The 20911-nt window shown below is 41.4% G+C and overlaps 1 long non-coding RNA gene across 1 annotated transcript in view; it reads right to left on the bottom strand.

Moving 5' to 3' along the window:
• LOC143905251 (uncharacterized) overlaps positions 1 to 13905 on the bottom strand; it is a 53080-nt gene extending 39175 nt beyond the window's left edge. Inside the window, exon 1 of the long non-coding RNA XR_013259148.1 lies at positions 13838 to 13905. This is a non-coding gene — a long non-coding RNA (uncharacterized LOC143905251). The remainder of the gene's footprint in view (positions 1 to 13837) is intronic.
• Positions 13906 to 20911: the final 7006 nt, after the last annotated feature.

The following is a 20911-nucleotide window of genomic DNA, read 5'->3' on the forward strand; positions in this document are numbered from 1 at the left end:
ACTTATTTAGTGCCACCTTTGACGTTATTAAATTTTACAGTCAATACTACTTTCGGATACCGATTTCCAAAAAGATCGGTAACGAAAAATTATACAGTTTATAGCACTCCCAGGGAAATTTTACCCCTACTTCATATATAATTTTTTGCGATTTCGGTCAATTAATTCCCGAAAAATTTGAAAAATTTCTGATACCGGCTTCCAAAAAATCGGTAACAAAAAATTATACACTTTTTAACATTTTCCGGAAAATTCTACCCCCGTTTCATATACAATTCTTTGAGATTCGGTCAATTATTTTTCGAAAATTAAAGAAATTAAAAAAACCGGTTTCCAGAAAATCGGTAACAAAAACTGTACACATTATGGCGCTCGCCGTAAATTTCTACCCCCTACTTCATATACAATTCTTTCAGATTCAGTCAATTATTTCCCAAAAAATTGAAAAAATTTCCGTACCGGCTTCCAAAAAGATCGGTAACAAAAAATTATACATTTTATAGCACTCCCCGGAAAATTCTATCCCTGTTTGATCTATAATTTGTTGAGATTTGATCAATTATTTTTCGAAAAATAGGAAAAATTAAAAAAATCGGTTTCCAGAAAATCGATAACAAAAAACTATACACATAGTGGCACTCCCCGGAAAATTCTACCCCTATTTCATATACTTTTGGTAAAAATTCGGTTCAGGGGTTTGGGCTGGGCGTTGATGAGTCAGTCAGTCAGTCAGTCAAAACAATCGTGAAAAAAACACATTTTACCTCTTTTCACCCCCTTAGGGGTGGAATTTCTAAAAATCCTTTCTTAGTGGATGCTTACGTCATGAGAGGAATACCACCCTCCAAATTTCAAGTCTCTAGGTTCAGGGGTTTGGCCTGGGCATTGATGAGTCAGTCAGTCAGTCAGTCAATCTGTCAGTCAGTCAGTCAATCAGTCAGTGAGTCAGTCAGGACATCTTCTTTTATATATATATATATATATATGTATATATACATATTACATATATATTATATGTATTATTATTACTGTATTAACGAATGAAGAACTGTAAGCCGTTAATCACGCTATAATACTTTGATATATTATAATATCAGTAAAGTTAAACATTAAAACCTTTGTCGATGTCAAATGATCAAAATAAAATCATATTTCTTTGTCTTATTACTATATTTATTATGAGAAACTATATAATTTTTACCGTCTTAAAGTAAATTTATCATTATCAAAAAAATACGACGAATTTTTTGAATACGAAAATTATTTTAAGATAATTAGGATGATAATGACTATGTTTCACAGATATATCTGACAAATTTGCATATGTATATAAACATTAGTCTTATTCAGCATAGATGACAAATTCGCTCAACAAATCACCGTCGGCGAAGTGCCGATGTCGCTTTTTTCTCTCACTTTTTCGCTCTTTCTCGCGTTTCACCTTGCTCAGCGAAAACTTATGGAATTTAAAACTTCCAAGGTGCCCGATGCCCGGGCTCCGAAGATTTACACGTCGTTCGACCGCGAGTTCGTAACCTACAATGGTATTCTTAATCCCTGCGTCCCTTTAACTCGCGCGCCGGCCTATTACGCCTCTGGGCGACAGCACGTGTGTGTACGTGACGCCGGTTAAACGACACTTACTTAAGTTTAAACGCGACGTGGAATGCAACGCGAGACAATTCGCAACCGATATATAGGTAAATTCCGGTGACGAGCGAGATGCCGTCTTGTCGCGCATTATATATACGTGCATCTATTTCTATCTTACATTTGTATCGATAGTGTTCTTATATTTATTGTCAAATGCATTTGATTGTAAGTATTCTTGTTTGCGTATCGATATTTCCGTAATTAATAAATAATTTGGAAATGGCGTTATAATAAAATCTTCAGGTCGAATGTGCCTAAACGTAGGGGAAGTTTAAATATTGAGTCTTACTCCTGAAACACGACATGTTCTTATTATTGGATCTCCTGATATTGAAACATGTGCAGTTTTTTCTCTTTTTAGTTCGACTTCTATCTGGGGTTCAACGACTTCTGAGATATCCTGTATGCAGAGGTCTCCCGCTGTTTCCGCTTCGTGTTTTTAGGTATAAGAGAGAAATATGTTGTACTGTTTATAGAGTTAAATGCGCTCGCGGCACGGTTTTATCTTGCCTTCTGATTTATGTTAACGACTATTTGCCGAATGCGAGATAAGGAGATGGTAAAAGAGAAGTCGGGGACAGTCGTGTCGTTGTTATAAAGAGCAATGGAATCTAAACGCAGCAGCGTAACTGGGCGAGCGCGTGCACCAGAAATGCAATCGGCGGTCAAATTTACTTGCTTAATACACGAGATTTATTATTAGATTCGGAAATAACTTTCTTAGATACCAATTAGTCGACATAGCAATTTTTTGCACAAACAAAATAATTCGATACGAATACATCCAATGCTGATCGATTTGGGATATCCCTTTTGTAATCTCTTGCCACCGCAGCACCTGCAATCGCAGCGCGTCGCTCCCCGCCTTACTCCAATCATGCCTTTGGGACCAACACGGGCAAGCGAGAGACGGCTAATCGTCCTTGTCGTTACTTGTGCCCTCTATTGAATTCCATATCGGGGTAACAAGGCCCGATGCCGACCTCTAATCATCCGCAGGGATTTACTGCCTATATGAGCGGCACCATCCAGCCCCTCGGAGACTCCGCGTTCACCTCCCTCTCCCCTCTCCCAGTTCAGGTCTGGCCATAATCGCAGTGAGACTTTGGTGGACAGCCTTTATTTACAGCGATAGCGTTAGTCCGGACTTAGAATTCTTTTGCGAGTTCAATTTTTTATTAACTTTACAATAAACGCACATATAAATGTGATACACAAATTAATACAAAATCACGAATCGTTTTATTGTTAATAATAATAATCGAGGGTAACGAATGCTTTAACATATTATATCAATTAATCAACTATCATATTAAAAAAAAAAGAAACATTTTAATATATATTTCGATTTTTATTATCGCGATTTATTGACTTAGCATTTGTGTCAACAGAATTTAAAAAAATTCTAATGAATTGTACAGGTCTTAAAAAGCAAAAGTATTTGTTGTTAAAAAATTATAACGTTTCACGTACTCTTCGAAAGCAAACACATATGCAAAACAAAAATATGTAAAAAACGTTATTGTCTTATAACTTAACATATCGTACAATATTTTTATTCTTACCGTCACGCACAAAGGTTTGACACAGGAGCGCGAGGTACGCGCTCACGAAATATCGCGTCCTCGCGGGTAATCGCGGAGCTTAATAAAGAGAGCAGCGAAGGTCGTCGGCGCGATACTTTAAAGTCGACCTGGATTATGCGGCGTTAAAAAACTCGGGCCCGAATCCCGAGGTGCTCTTACAGCAATCGACCGCGTCGGAACCGCGCGCGCCGGACGGCCGGACGATTTGTCCAGGTGGCTTTATCGAGGCCGCACTTTGCGTTGCGCATCGTTTGAATTATGACAGAACAAAATAAAGATATCAGTGGCCACGGGAGAGAGAGATCCTGGCGCAGTGAGAAACGATGAGAGAGGAATGTGGTATGTGGTCTCCCGAACCGGGGTGACTGCTAGTCGCGCGCTCCGCGCCGCGCCGCGCCGATGTACTTCGCTCGCGCGTGTGTATGCGTGCGTTCATATAGCGCCGTTGTGCCATCCATTTCTCTGACGTTTCTTAAAATCGGTCGACCTAAAGCGAGTCGCTATAACGAATCCGTTTGACGACGACGCTTAACGCGAGTCCCGAGTCTGTTTCGTGTCCCCGAGTCCCGATCGTGTGAATCGTGTCCCCTCTAGTGAGCGCATCCGAGTTGCATGGGATAAGCGGGATGTGGGTCGTTTTTTCTGCGACTTTATATGAGAAAGGTAGATTGCGAGAAAGGGGTTCGAGGAAGAAGAAATATCAGCGAAAAACATTGAAATGTGAGACATTAACTTATATATATATAACACATAATATATAAATCCATTAGAAATTGTTAATTCAACATTTTGGATATGTTTTGTATATATACATATATGCAATTAATGTCATATACAATTAACTTGTTGCAGAAAAACAGTTTTCCATATCAAAAACATCCCTGTCGAAGTTACTCCCTTCCCTTAGGAATCGGAAAGCACTTCTCTCGATTTCAAGCATTCCAAAAAATCCAAAATATCTTTATCAATTCTTCGGAGATCGGAAGGTAACTCTATTAAAGTTAAATAATCTCGCGAAGAATAAAAAAAAACAATGAATTGAAGGCGGATGTTATACACGCGCGTACGTAATCGCCTCGCAAGCAGCAAATCGCGGGTTATATGAACGAAAGGAATTTCTTGGCTACCCCCATTAGATCCGCTCTCTCTCTCTCTCTTTCTCTCTCTCTCTTTCTCTCTCTCTCTCTCTCTCTCTCTCTCTCTCTCTCTCTCTGTTTCGTCTTCTCCTTCTCTTCTTCTCCTCCTCTCCGCCTGTGGCTGCGGCTACAGCGCGCCACGAATGCCCCGCCGACAGAAACGAAATCGAAAGGCTCGGGTCAGAGCAGGGCCCTACCTCCGCAGGGTGTACCCACACCTACGCGCCGCGCCGCGCCGGCCACGCCGGCCACGCCGCGCCGGCCGCGGGAACGTGCATTCGACATCCACACGCGTGCACGCATTCGCTCGTGCGCCGACGGGGATGAAAACTGCTACTCCAGTCAGTCCTCAGTCCAGTCTCTCTGCTGTTCTTCAGTCTTTGGCACAATGCTTGCCGCCCTACGTTCAATCCATGTCTTTAGCGATGACAAATTAAAATGCGACTTGACGTTTTACGCCCCGTTTCCGTCCCGGTAAATTACATCGGAACGCGTTCGTGAACGTGGCATGATCATATGGATGATGCGAAAGCTCGGAAACACAGTTACTAGCGAAACACAGTTACGGGATAAATGCCCCTCGCACCGGGGCAGCTCGTTAAGCGCGTTTATACGAGCGCAGACGCGCGCGAATACCTCTTGCAGAAACGAGCGAAACGCCACCATAAATCGAACGTAAGCCGATTAAAATTCCACTCGGAGAGTATTATGAGACGATATGATGGTTGTGCAAACAAGACGCAATTTCGAATTCGTTTCAATTATTCCGAGTTTGCGTAATATATATCTCTTATTTAAGATCGACCGCGCCGCCCTGCTATTCCCATTCATTTTCTGCTTCTATCTAAAAAATCAAAAATACAAATTAAGGTTGAATAGAATAAAACCAATATTATGCCACGTTTTAAAAAATTGGATTTTAATAATTATTTTTAAAAATAATTGTAAAAATTCATTTCTATAGGTCGTCACTGCTCCTACTCAATATATCGTTAATTTTGCTAAACCAATGAGGTTAAAATAATAAATTTCAACATACATGGTAGTTAAAAATAACAAAATGTTGTTTATTTCAAGGTATTGATTTAAATTTCATCTTTTAATATTTAACAATGTATATAGATTATATCGACAATAATATCGACAATATTTGGCGGAAAACGCGCGTGATGCGAGACAGGCTTGAAGAATGGCGTTCAGTCGGCAATAAAATAGCGCGACGAAGACGTGACCGTTGCCGGCAACAACATTGCGAATCTATCGCGCGCGCCGGTATCAAAGTGCTACGAGCATGCTAGAGAGTAAGCGGCGAATGCAACAAGAAGCAATGGAAGCGATAACCAACAACAACCACCACCGTCGCCGCCGCCGCCGCCGCCATCACTACTCACTACCATAACCGACACGGCCGCGGCTGCCAACGGAGGGCCAGCCAACACAATAAGGGAGCACGAGAGGAGTGCGAAAGCACGAGCGAGCAGACCCGACAATGCGGCAGGTACCTACCCCGCAGGCATTCCATCAAGATGCTATCGAGAGAGTGCTCAGGCCTTTCGAGAGGGGTGGGCACGAGAAGAGAGGAGCTCCGGAGAAGGTCTGAGGGGGGCCTAAGGAGGATGAGAGCCGGCGAGCTCTCGAGGAGGAGGCCGGCGAGAGATATTAAAGGATGCTGCGCCGCGCCGCCGCGCCGACGGGGAGAGACGAGAGAGAAACCCAGAGAGAAAAAGAGAGAGCGCGAGAGAGACAGAGTAAGAAGGTGAAAGGGAGAGGGGGAAGAGGCATCCCGTGGCGTGGTGGGTCCCAAGGTACGAAGGGATCAGGGCCGACCGGCGCGGCGGCGCGGCACGGCAGAACGGGGCGAGGCAAGGCGAGGCGAGGCGAGGCCCGGGTCCCGCTCGCGTCCGAACCGAGAGGGCCCGGGCCCACGGCAAACCTTCGAAAAACGTGACTCTCCTCGCCCAGCTTCGCTCTCGGCCGCGCATCTTCGCTCGTTCATATAAGCGTTGACTTATTCGTCGGCGGGGCAGCGCCCGCGCGTTGCACCCTTGGCCTGGAAATCGACCCGTATTAACCCGTCATCGCGATAAGATCGCGCCACGCCGCGGATAAACGCCGTTTTCGACGTTTCAAGTTTCGATGGGCTCCACCGCGCAACTTTTGTCTCCCGGTCTCGCGATGAGAATACGCGAGCGGAAAGAAATACGGGTGGACCACAAAATTAATTTATGGATTTTGACATCGCGCTTACCCTTATATGTAGCATCTCCGTTTCATGAATGAATGTTGGATGTATACAGCCATTTCATAAAACTGGAAGATCCACAGTGTTACATGATGCCTGATGACTGAAAAGTATGAACTAATGTTTTTAAATTGCATCTCAAAATTAGTGAAAAATATGTTGTTTACTTCTATACCATCAATTTTACTATATTAACGTGAAGAGTTGGCTTGTTGCCCCCAAGCTTCCTGAGAACAACCATATTCTTAAAACAGCGACATGCAAAAGTCGGTTCCTGTTTGCATAATCATATCCAATTGACGATATTACGCGAATCGCACGCAACGACGAGCGCACTTCGTCAAAAGCTTCTCGACGGCGGCGGCGGCGGCGGCGAGCAGCAGCCATACGTATTCGTTTAAAACCCGGCGGACTACAAGCGAAGAAGAAAAAAGCCGCGACCGAAGAAAAAGTTCGGTGGTGGAGGTCGTGGATGGCTTCCCGCCATTCCCGGCTTGCTTTAAAGGGCAACACTTATATACTCAGATTGGATTAAAGTCTGGTACGTCGAAGAGGAGTGGTAGGCAACGGCGCGGGGTCGGCGGTGGCGGAGGAGGTGGAGACGGTTTAGGTTGAGACAAGGAGGAGGAGGAGGAGGAGGAGGAGGAGGAGGAGACAAAGGTATGCGGCACGATCGTGTGTGTACGCGGGTATACGTATACGCGTGCAGTCGGAACGCGGTGTGTCGTACGTGCACTTACACACGTGAATACGTATGCACGTACCCGTACATACATACATACCTATGGACCCGCCGCTGGCCCACCTTCACAAGGTGATTCACTGGCGATCCTGAAGTGCAGTGTGCTCAACCATTACGCACTCGCGAATCACCGCAGAAACGTTCGACGCGCTTCGGGACAAATCATTGTCGGTCGCATTGTCCCGTTAGACAAGTTTAATTAGTCCTGAAACACACGGAGGGTGTCGCGATTTCTTCAACGCGCGCTAAAACGTTTCGTTTAAACGTCTATTAAGATTCGAAGATTTTCTCACCGTCATATTTTGTATATATTTTTAAAAAATGTGTCACAAAATTTACATTCGACATCAACGATGGTTACACCATAAAATTGCAATTATCAAAACAATTATTTTCCGTCATGTTTAACATTGACTAATTCTAAATAAATGTAGATAATTTTTAATTTGTGTACTATTAAAAATGTATATTTTATTATAAAGAAAAAATATATATATATAAATAATCGGGTATCTTGAAAGTACCCGTCTCAAAGTACACAACATATGTCTGCAGTTTTGATCGTAAATAAGGCACACGTATATCGTGGACATTCGCAACTCGAGAGACGAGGCGACAAAGAGCGTTCATTACGCGTGCTCGAGAATTCCGAGACAAGATTCAAAGGGCAAGTGAGCTCGGTAACGTGGCGCGAATGCAATGTCACTCGCGGAGCATTAAAAAGCGCGCACCGATGTGCGTGCATACATTTCTGGCGCCGCGCCGCGTCGTTCGCGCTGGTAACCTGTCGGCCGAATGCACAAGGAAAACGCATGGAAATATTTACGGAGGCTGCGTGGGATCGACATATCTTTCGGCAACGCGAGCAGCGACGTTCAACAATGAACGCGTGTTGGCGTCCGAAGGGACGATGCGATGCAATGGGAACCGCCCGGGGCGTGCCGGTATACCTCTGCGAAGGCTCTCAATCGCAAATCGCAAGAATGCAACGGCCAGTCGGACGGCTCGATTTCCATCGGGATTTCTTTCGAGTATATGCGCGATGTAATCATTGAGAGCGCCGTTAGGTCGCCGCAAAAGACTGCGCTCGCACATTTACCTGATGGCTTTCCGGAAAAGAGGAAAGTTGGAAAGTGTAGCGGGATTCACCAACTACAAATCTTCTCGGAATAATCGCGAAAGTTGTAAGATAATTAAAAAAAAAAAATTGACATTAAGTTTCGATCTAAATCCTAAAGTAGTGTCACAGTGTCTAATAGTAATAAAGGGAAAAAAGACTACCGATAAACCGGATAAACTATAAGCGCCACTTATGCAACGATGTCAAAACGCATCACGCATCCGACGATTAAGAAATAGCCCGTCGCGTTTAAAGGCTTAGCGAGAACTTCATAGGCTATCCTCATAAAATCCGACGTAGTGTATAGTGTCCCGTGTCGGACAGACTACGTGGTCATCTCTCGCGTAGCGGGTGTCACATAAAAAGGCACGTGTGAGAGTGTAACGCATCAAGGGATGGGTAGTACCTCCACGAGGTACAGGTCGTTAGCGAATTCTTGGTAAGGATTTAATTTATTCGGCCGCGTTTCTCTCTTCTCCTTTCCCCCACCCCCCTCCCCGTTCTCTCTCACACTGAAGACGAGGCGGGCCAGACGAAGCAACGCGCGAGAAGTAAAATAAATAATCGGCGCGCTATTAATCCTCGTTAGGGTCCACTGATATATCAAGATCGATAATTATAATGTAAGCTGACGTCCTTTTGCTCGCGAGCGGCAGTGTATTACGTATTCATTTAAGCGACGTTATTATCGTCCTTATATTGACGTCGAGTAGAAACACCGTCCCGCTTTGGGAACTACGACTAAGCGTATTAGTAGAACGAGCGCGTGAGTGAGTGACGCGCTAGGAAATTGTCCGAGATTGATAATTACAAAGTGAATAAATGGTAATCTATACGCGTGCGATTAAGTTGAGTTAACATTAGTTGCTTTCCATTTACACTCAAGTGATCTGAGTCACTCAGTTATGTGAGTATTTTATACTCAGGTAAGATATTGTCATTTTTTGCACTTATAGCTGCTTATTTTGGTGACAAAGCTATCGCATATAACAATACATATTCATAGCCTCACTTTTAATGTGAGTCTATTTAGATTCATTAAAGCACGCGGTCTCGATTGTGGATAAAAACTCAGTTGAATCTCACTTGCCAGCATGCAAAAAGAACGTGCATTCAACTGAGTTATGACGTCACAAGTGAGAATTATCTGAGTTTTGGTGTAAATGGAAAGCAACTATTGTGTTGCGGTAAGATAGAAATCACAGTCATCACTTTACGGATATCACACACATTGGAGTGTATATAATAGCACAACTGCAATAGCATTGATTATTACGTGAAAAAATTAAATAGATTTATAACGCAACTGTGTTTACAAATAAATTGGCATTTTCCAGGTTGCTATTTCGAAAATCGACACAGCCGTATTTTTAGTATTATTCTATTTTATACTATTCTGTTTCATTTCGTTTTATTGCTATACGTATGTAGCAACTATCAAATGGAAAAATCACTTGAAAGAGCCACTGCCATCGCTATGGTCTTTGTGTCACGAAAGTGTGACATCGCTCTCTATCTGTACCCCGCGTCCGACAACATTCTATTGAACGCCGCCGCGGTCAGTCGACAGAAAAGCCACGTCGTTCGATTGCTTGACGGCTCCGGCCTCTTGCACGCATCTCGCTGCGGCAATTGCGCGGAACATATCGCATTGTTCGCATATCGAATCACCTGTTCAATATCGCGTCACCTGTTATCGACGATCTCGTCGTGAAGCGCGGTGCATTCAGCGCGCATCGACGCGCGGGAATGCGCTCCACTCGTGGAAGGCAGCGTGCTTCACCTTCACCTTTTTTTTTTACGTGCATTTAGGTCTGTATTTATTTTATTATACGAATCTCTATAAAAATGCACAACAAAGTTTCGTAATTTGCAATACAGGCGGTTCGACAATCGTGTTTTGATTAGAGATCAACTGAAATTAAGTGTTCTCAACTGACTGTGAGAGGCGGAACGATTATTCCTGTGAAACCCCTGAAGCCATAAATTGTTGTGAAACACTTCGTGATATTACATATGTGATAAGATAATTATTGCATCTTGCGTTATTATACATTTGTATTTCAAGTGACATAAAATCGAATTATCAATAAATAAGAGACTATATATACGCCTAATACGCCGCGAATATTGGGAACCAAATGCTAGCTAATTTATTTCCACACGAAAAATCGTTCAATATATTATAAAATAAATATACGCCGAATAATCTGCTTTGTATCTTGAAGTAATTATCAATAATCAATTGGGGCACGGCTTTTCGTTACTTTAATAGCTCGATTTAGTGTATTTCATTCTCCATCGAAAAATATAATACGTGTCGAATTAAACTAAAATTCGCGAAAAATAGACATATTCAAATTCAAGTGACATTAAAGAAACAATTATTATTCATAAGTATCATGCAACAATAATTCATAATTTCTCATTCCCTATTGATTTCTATCTTCAATCATATAAATTACACGAAATAGCGATGACAAATAATCATTAACTCGATGCATTTAGTAATAATATGACAGCACACGAAGCCACTCATGATACTTCTTGTCGGTTTAAATCTCGATGAATGGTGAACTTGTGTAAGCACACACGTTGTACATAGTGATACACAAGCGCCAAGGCCGCGGGTCAAGATTATATATTATTGTCTTGTAATATTCAATGCCTTATGAAGTAAAATAATAATCAAATATTTTGTTCGCACGACTGAATATCTCGTATCTGAAACTAATTTCGATAATGAGTTAATCTTCATTATTAACGTTAAAATAATAAATGATTTATCTCATTACTCCGCCGTTGCCCGAGCAGGTCTTCCAGGTATTCTCCTTCTTTTGGATTCCTTCGTCGCGCTCACACAACTCTCGCGAAAATACAGTTAATTATTATCACACGCAAATTTATTATTTGGATAAAATGATCGCTCAACATTTTTTACGATACTCTCGACGAAGTGAATTTTAATATTTCGCAACTGATGAATAACGTGAAAAAGATACGATTATACGATAAAATATCTCCGTACTACTACAACGTCTCAAAAATAAACGATTAATAACTGATGAGAACTCAAACAACAAAAGATCTTAATAAATTGCACACGCGCGATACAATTCGTATTATTTCGTATATATAAATTCCGCAAACTATACGTCAAATAAATTCGACGCGATATTCAATCTTATGTAAATTATTCGCTTTGTCGATTCGCGCGTGGAACGCTTTTATCTGAAAAATATAATAAAAAATAGTATCTTATAATTTTTAATTTTAACGCTTTAAAAATATATTCTTGGATTACAAATTAGATGTTGCACGTAAGTAAGCTTTCTATTTTCAAGTCATCTTCGGAAAAATGTTACAAAAAATAAAACTATTAATACATACATTTACACATATAATCTTCTCTGAAAAGTCGCTTATTAAACCGCGAGAAGCAAAACTCAAGCTGTGTGTCTTGAAACTTCATCTGAATTTCTCAATTAAGCCTCGATGATAAATATAATTCAACGAATATTAAATTGATTCTCAAGTTCAATTTATTAAACCCCGTATCATGTCTTAAGATTCGTCTCAGCTAAGTTTTTCAACAGAAATGCAACTATAAATATGAGGTAATATTAAAATGCGATATACCAGATTATCGCATTTCAGGCAAGAGGTTGCGTGAGTATTTTGAAATGTGACGATATCAATTTTTGGAGGAAAAAGTAAAAAGTAAGAGAATGATTATCATTACAATTAGGTTTTAATTTGATAATAGATTTATGTTGTTACATATTAAGAATTCATTTAATATAGATTTATATCCTTATAAAAACTTTTAAATGCCCACTGTATACTTTTTAATCTTTCCTTAATTTTCGCGTATTGTTCTTTTTCAAGTTACTTCTTTTGCCTTTCTATGTCATTTCGTCCAAAATTGCTATTCTACAATCTGTTTTAATCTGGTTGTTGGTCTACCACCCCGTGTTTCACGGATTTGGTGATAATTATCACCGTGAGAAACGCCATGTATCACCGGGGGCGACCTACCTCGCGCGAGATGACGGTGCATGGAGATGTGTAGTGGTGGTTACCTGTTTTCAAAGAGGGACCACTACCTCCTCATGAGAAAGAATGAGAGAGAGAGAGAGAAAGAGAGAGAGGAAAAAAGGACTAAATGGGGAACAAGCCGCCGCCGCCGCCGCCAACGCGAACAATCGAAAAAGGGAGAAGGGAGGGAGGGAGCGAGATAGAGAGAAAGTGAAGAAGGACAAGAGTGAAAGGAGAATCGAGAACGAAAGAGGGAGCGACGAGTGAGAGGAGGAAGACGGAGCGTTTGATTTACGCAACAGGATCATTAAATCAGATGTATTGGGTGATAGAACTTTGCGGCTGACTCCTCTCTTTCTTTTCTACTAATAAGCTCTTAATTATTCCACCCTAAACCGCCGATTGTCAGTGCAATTGGGAATTCGCAAATCGCACGGTTATACTAAGAGAACATACCGAGTATATGCGTTATTTCGCGGTATCTCATAAAAATTACGTATATACAAAATATTATCGAGATGGTAGGACAGCTGTATCGTATATGGGTTCATAACTTTCGATGCGTGCGGGAGGCAAAAGGTATTAAAGTGGTACGTGAATCGATTTACAGCTATATATATATATACATATATGTTATGATGACTGAAGCGATGAAATTCCATCGACAAATTGCGTTATTGAAATATGTGTATACGCGTTATATTTAAAATATTAATTAAAATAATATAATGTAATGTTCAATACATTAAAATAATATGAAATGTCGAAAATAAAACTTTATTTTGTGACAAGCCAATTTAAAACTTTATTAGAATTGTCTCGCAATTATCTTTAAATTAACTTGCACCATTTAAATAGGGAAAATTACAATTTTCTTGAGCAAAAAGAGATTTTAATTTCTTTAATACACATATCTGTAATTTAATGGTAAGAGGAATGAGAGTTAATGACACGAGGAATGAAATTTATATAAAGAAGTTTTAAACTTGCGCGTCTTACTGCATTGCTGAAGCTAAATATTTGAGTCTCACGGCTTCTTTTATGCTTTTATTACTACATGATATATCCAAAAAGGAATCAAATAAAAATACGCTCCTCACTTTGTTGAAAAATATGTTTGCTTATCTTTGGAGCGCGATCGCCGAGGAGTAGTATTCGCGCGATCATTTATTCTACCTGTTTGAGGCGATGTGCCGATGGTTCTCAACTTTTTTAAAACGTGTAATAAAATTCCGAGAAACAGGCTTGGTACGGATGAAGATTCCTATTTGTTGACACAGAGAATGGTTTTTTAAAGACTCGCAAAACAGATTTACTTACCTAGAAAATATATCCTTGCGACAGTGGCACAAAATGTCGCATCACTTCCATTAGTTCCAGCGAAAGTAGTATGACTATTAAGAAAAATGATGGATTACTGAGCTGTCACGCGAACCTATTTGTCCACTATTGTCGAAGACACATTCCTTTCCACGATATTATTATACTATTTAATTTTGAAATGCTTAACTCAAAAGGAGAGATCAAACAATCAGAAAATGCAAACTGAAGTCGAAAGATTACATTAAAAAATAAAAATAGATCTTTAAGTGCAATACTGGTTTATATATATAGTTTCCAGATTTATTAATCTATTGTGCATTATTATTGATTACGCTAAAGTAGTTACGTTAAAGTTTTTTTTTATTTGTCATCTACAAAATAGTTTAATTTTTTTGTACATAATTTAGTAAAAATGAAAACAGACGTAAGGATCTCACGTGAGAGTTCTACATCTCTCATCAATTCTGTATCTAATCATTCTGAATTTTGCTTCTTTTTAAATCTCACTTAACTTTAACTATTATATTTGGAGAAACGTTCCAACATGCTCAAACGCATACGCACATTACAATCAATGGGGGATTAAATGCCCTACCCGTGCCATCCATCATCCGGCCACATTTAGCCCCCGTAATCCCCTAGTTCTCCAAAAATTATGACCCATCGGACCCTCTTCGCTCTCATCCGCCACCCAGACCCGATCACGTAGCGGCGCATTTCAATCGCGATTTACGCGCAAAAACATATTGGCGACCGATCCAGGAAGACAAAACGCATCTCGAACCTGCAGAGGTGCGTGCGCGTCGCGGCGGTATAGAAGAATCAGACTGGGCAGGAGAAGGAGGAGGAGGAAGGAGAAGTAGGAGAAGAGTAAAAGTTCGCGACGTAATAAGAACGCGGCGAGAGACGTACACGAGGACCCGCGGCGGAACTCATTTTAATTAGAAGGAGTCCTTCGCTTTATCGAGTTATTCCCGAGCGCTCCCTCTCTTTCTTTCTCCATCTTTCCCTCCGTCTCTCTTCTGCACTTTCCAGACCGATCTCTCAGCCTTTTCTTCTCCTTCTTCTTCTTCGTCTTCCTCTTCTTCTTCCTCCCCCCGCCGCCGGCCGCCTGTAACGCCATCGTGGGCCACATCCATGGAGCCGCCTTGGAATGCGGTTTTACGGGCCCATGGGGTTTGCACGACGACGTTGTGTAGTGTGTAGCGCACGGGATCTTTCTCTCTTTCTCTCTTTCATTCTATCGCGCATCCGTCTCTCCACATATGTCTCGTATATGTGTTTCACACAGAAATACACATATGCGTACGCACACGCACCGTGGAAAGGTACCGACCGAGTCCCGGGAGGAGAGTAAAAGGAGACCTTGTCCTCTCCAGACCTCCGGCTCCTCCTCCTCCTGCTTTTCTCCCGACTCCTCCCGTCTCTGCCTCCTTCTTTCTCTCTTTCTCTCTGCCTTCCTTTCTCTATACCTTTCTCTCCTTCTTTCTCCGATCGGGCCCTCGTCTGGAACCTTTGACTGGCGCGCAAGAGCACGAGAAGGAAGAAGAGAAGAAGAGAAAGAGAGAGAATGAAAGAAAAAGAATAAGAAGGCCAGGAGGGAAGGAGAAAGAAGAACGGGACCTCCGCGGAGTCGACGAAGTCCAGGGAGGTCCTTCCTTCCGAGGCACCGTACGAAACGGATAACCAGAGAGAAGAAAGGAAACGGCTCCTTCGTCGAGGATCAAAGAATATATCGAGGGCCTTTTTGCTCCTAAGGGATGCGGAGAGTCGGGCGCGCTATACGGGAGGAGAAAGAGCCGGCCGCCGAAACTGCCCAGGTCGGATTTCGGGATTCTAGGGTAGAGTAGGGAACAGAGTACGTTTTTCGAGGAGAGAAAGAGAGAGAGAGAGAAAGAAAATGGTATAGTGCTCTCGGATGAAAATATTTCCGCGTGTTATTCCGCGATTATGGCTGCGCCGAATTCTCAACGAAGTCACGTCTTTGCCCTGTTAAATGGTAAAAACTCGAAACATGCATTTTGAATTCATTATTAATATATTGTACGAATAAACCTGTCTGTGCGTGTCTACAAAACTAAGCATTAAAGCAGAATCTTCTAGCGTAAGCACTTTTTCGAGACAATTACCGAAACTTAACGCATCTGTTTGTATTAAATCTCTCCTAAATCCGAATAATTACAAAAGTTTGGAAACGAGGGCATATAAAAAACACATAGGAAGCAAAATATTCTTTATGTTAATATTGATGCATATAATATTCATTAGTTTAAATACAACTTCTAACGAGTAATAAATTCCACTCATATTTTAAAAAGAACAAGAATGCATGTATTGCGTAGAATGTGTAAATTAGGGTACAATAGTAGGTGTGATGGATGTGTGAATTAGGGTAAGGGGGAAGGGAGGCATTTAGCGTCTAATACCGCCAGGTACAGGTTTATCTGGCTGCATTCCTAACCGTAATTTTTCAGAATTTTATCTCTTTGCAGAGAAAGACATTCTCGATAATTATCAAATATCATCAACGATAACAAGCCCTCATCGACTTGGTGTTGAATATGTACTCATGATCACCGAGTATATACTCGGTCGAACTCAAATCAATCACGATGCTATTCCCACGTCTCGGCCAAGGTTCTCCGGATTTTCTTTTTCTCTCTTTCTCTCTCTCTCTCTCTCTCTCTCTCTCTCTCTCTCTCTCTTTCTCCGCACAAGAGTCTTTCCATCGTTCGAAATAGGGCAGAGATATCGCCGATGAGGCGAGAGAGAAGGAGGCGAGAGATTCGCGTGTTTCGCCTCCTGATGGCTATACGCCAGTTCGTTTCGGCCGCAACGAACGCGGCGGTGGTGGCGGCGCGTTTGGGACCAACCGGGCCCCCTACACTTTCGGTCTCCCCCTCGGCCGGCCCCACCGCCGCCCTTTCATCCGTCGACCATACCTCTCCACGCACGTCTCTTCGGCAATTCCCGCGGGCGCGCCTTCTCTTCACTCATATCCCTCGTTGGTTCCCTCCACGGTTCTTTTTATTTTCGTTCTTGTGTTCGAAGATGCACCTATGATCGTGGATACGTCAGTACTTCGGTGCTATCGATCGATAGTGTTCTCGTGATATAAAGATACCGATGTCTTTATTTTCATATTCTCAACGATAGATGCAATGTATCTCGAAATACATATATAACACCGTAATAATTCTTTCGTGTAGACCGTCGTGAGACAGGTTAGTTTTACCCTATACTGATGACCAGTCATTGCGATAGTAATCCTGCTCGCAGTACGAGAGGAACCGCAGCCTAGGTTCGGACATTTGGTTCACGCACTCGGTCGAGCGGGGCCGGTGGTGCGAACCTACCATCCGTGGGATTATGCCTGAACGCCTCTAAGGCCGTATCCTCTCTAGTCAAAGGTGGCAATGATATCTCTAGGAGTCTCGTCTTTCCATTATTTAATATATATTTAATATAAATGCAAAAATAGTCATAAAGTTGTTGAAATCAATTTTTTAATGTAATCAAGTAAGTTATTCCACAGTATATCTCTTTCACATAAAATATTAGTAAGATTTAATATAGTGTATAAAATGATATAAACATTTTTTAGAAAAGATAGAAAATATCAACAGTTTTTTCCAGAAGAAGATATCAATAAGAAAAAAAAAATATATATATATATATAACGCATAAAAAATATATAATAATTCATTTTTTATAATACTTTAATTGGTAAAAACAATGACAGTCAATATTAACAATATTAGTCTCATAAAATAATAGAAAATTGAATCAAAGAATTAAAGATGTTACTAATTTTGACGATATAAAGGCTGCAAAAAAAGAAATACCGTTGTCGAGCTGAGTTCAGACAAAGTTATGCGAGAAGCGCGCCGCGAGCTTGGAATGAACTTCCGCCGACTTTCCGGTGACTGACAACAGTTGCTCATTGTACGCGGAGACGTTTACCGATATGATATCGCGCCGACGCATCGATAGCGAGGAAGTTTACGATGACGCGGCCTGACGTAACTCGCATAAATAGGAGGGCTCGGCCCAGCAACTGGAGCTAAACGGACCTGTTTGCCTCGGCGACGCGAGCGGCCGTGTGAAAGTCTCGCCGCCTCGTTAACGCCACCCTTAAGACTCTTCTCGGTTCTGTCGTGCCGTGACGAAGACGAAAATAGAGAAAGAGAAGGAAAGCGAGACGGAGAAAAAGAGCGAGGGAGTAAGAGAAAGCGAGCAGACTTCTTAAGCTGGACCGAAGGAAGTTGAAAGCTGCGAAAGATGAACAGACGGTCAGATGCGAGACGAAAAAGGGAAAAACAAACCTCGCGATGGGAAAAGCAAAGCTCGTGGTCCACCCGCGAGGCACGGGGGAAAATAAACGGACAGACGCGACGTCGTTGTCTCGACAAATGAACCGTCACCCCGCGGATACTTTCCGTCGCTCTTTGTTCCGGCGTGTCTCGTGATTTTTCCTGAGAATCTCCTCAAATCGACGCCACGATCTCGTAATCATGTAGCACGTGTAATTAAGAATTGAATCAATGTATTAACTTTGACGTATAAATAATTGACGAGATAAATATAAATGAAATAATTGAGGATTAAGGTAGACATTGAAAATTAACAACCGAATTTTTTATAAGAAGAATAATCTCATACATACACTATAGTTATGTTCCTTATTTTTGTATTTACTGCATATTAAAATGATTCCCATAATCATTCTCCTCGCCTAAAGCCTTTCGTCCGAGTCTGAGATAGCGGCCTATTTTGGGCAACCTAGCTCGATAGCCCGGCGGTCGCGTATCCAGCATTTATGTCACATCCATGACTCAAGGCCTGCGATATTTCTGTGCCAAGTGTGCGGACGCGTTTGGCGGCGGACGAAACGTTTGATATCGTTTATTCGCGGCTTCCGTCGGACAGCGACGAATAAAAAAAAAACGGAATGGAGAAAGAAAGAAAGAAACGAAAAAGAAGTGCTCATGCGCTCATACGCAAGACGAGACGGTGCGCAGAGAGAAAAAGGGAAAGAAAGAGAGAAAAAGAGAGAGAGAGAAAGAGAGGGGGGAGGGGGAGAAACGACAGACAGAAACGCCTGTCCCAGAGGCAGAATGAGTCAGAGACTAATAAAATCGGCTGGACCCGAAGAGAGTCGCGGCGCTGCCGGGGCACTCTCGTGGTCCCCGCGAGCATGGGAAAAGGCCAGCAGATTCATTGACCGCGAGGGACTCCAGTTAGCACCGAGGTCTCCCCCAGCCCTCTCCCCCCTTTCTCCCTCTCTTCCCTTCCCGTCCCCGCGCACGGCCACCACCATTGTTTCATTAAGATCGAGAGCCGAGGTCCGACACGCGCGCGCGCGGCTATCCTTACGTATGCGTGCCTCCGGCAAGTCGCTTTTCCCTCCGATGCGATTACGCGTCTCGCTGTCGAATCGAAGCGAATTGCTCTAATCGCTTCGCAGCTATTAATAAGAGATTCGAGCGACGCGAAAAGCATTATTGTAATGATTTCAGATACACCAGTAATAAGCGATTGCTGAACACTTTGCTAAATATACTTACTTCTATACGGCGTAATATAAAATTATAATTTTTAAAGGAATATTTTTTAATTATTTTTATCGTTCAGAAAAATTTAATCATGTCAGTAAATTATGTTAAGTTCCAACTGACCGTTTAATCTATGTCGTTATTTGTATGTGACTTTTATTATCTTCTTTAGAAAAATAGATATGAATTCTATAGCAGATTTCTACATTCTAGGGATCTTGTTCTGAAAAGTAAAACTTACTTGAGAAACACGTTTGGCTATCCTCATATCTTTTCCTTCAATCTGTCCCGTTCTAGTATATACTCATACTTCTTGCCGGACAATTTATTTTAAGCGCGATTACTTACTTCTAGGTTGATTAAGTTCATAAAGATGGAATCTCTTTCTCGACACATACCAATCTCCGTAAACGTATAGAAGTGGATAACTCGACGACTCGACAACTCTAAATATTGCGCGATATTAAGGTACTCGTGTAGCGTTTTTGATAACAATATGCATACCTGAGAGAGTAATCTTTAGATATATTTGCACGATAGACATTTTCGGATCAGGTGACTGACAAATAATATGGCTCACGTGATTGAAATCAACATTTTCGATCAATGTTTTACTACATTATATGGGATTCCTAACATCTGTATTAATAATTTTTTTGACAGATTCAAAGTCGACATTAGAAGGAATTTTTTAAAGAAAATTGTAAGAAAATTTAACTGTTTTGTTAAGTTTTTTCAGAATGATAAGTGCAGTTAAATTTTATTTAATTTTGAGTAGAAATGATCTTGATGCTGGATTAAAATGTTGAATATTCACAGCCATATATAACTGGACAAAATAAACTCTATCACCAAATATCCTTTAAACGAAGACCGACTATAAATCTAAAATAAAGGAAGCCATTATTAACCCTTGACAGACAAACACTCCGTGTATTATGTCATAGACCTCATTTCATAAGAGCGCGTTTGACATGTACATTCGCAAAGAATGTTTGACCCACAATGAGACAAAGAATGACCGGCGGTCAACGTTAGGCAGACGCGATTATTAAGCTAAAGTATGTGCGGGGTGAACCGTTCGCTTTGGCAGGAAGTACTGCTATTCTCGTCACTTTCACGATCGTTAAAATAATTCCCTGGACGTTATTGTTGTGTCTTACGTCCGCTACGACGATAAATTAATCCGATCGTTTTTTTTTTCGTTTATTCGCAAGAACTGACTGATAAAGGATAACTTCTCGCACTCTCAATTGCAAAAATTGCTGTAAAAGAAATGTGTCATTAAAATTATATTTAAATCTCGGCAAGATCAGTAATCGGTACAAATATAGTAAATAAAAGTAAAATTAAATCATAATATATCGACCGTTTATTCATAGTACATATATATTTCACTGAATTTATACGTACAAATTATATCGCACGTATAATATTATATACGCCGGTAATCTGTTAAATTTGCTGTCCGAGATACATCAGTTGTTAATCGTTACTTTGCGAGACGTAGTGCAGA

This window comes from Temnothorax americanus, unplaced genomic scaffold, assembly GCF_048541705.1.
Source record: "Temnothorax americanus isolate GAGA-0224 unplaced genomic scaffold, ASM4854170v1 Scaffold6, whole genome shotgun sequence".
Lineage (NCBI taxonomy): Eukaryota > Metazoa > Arthropoda > Insecta > Hymenoptera > Formicidae > Temnothorax > Temnothorax americanus.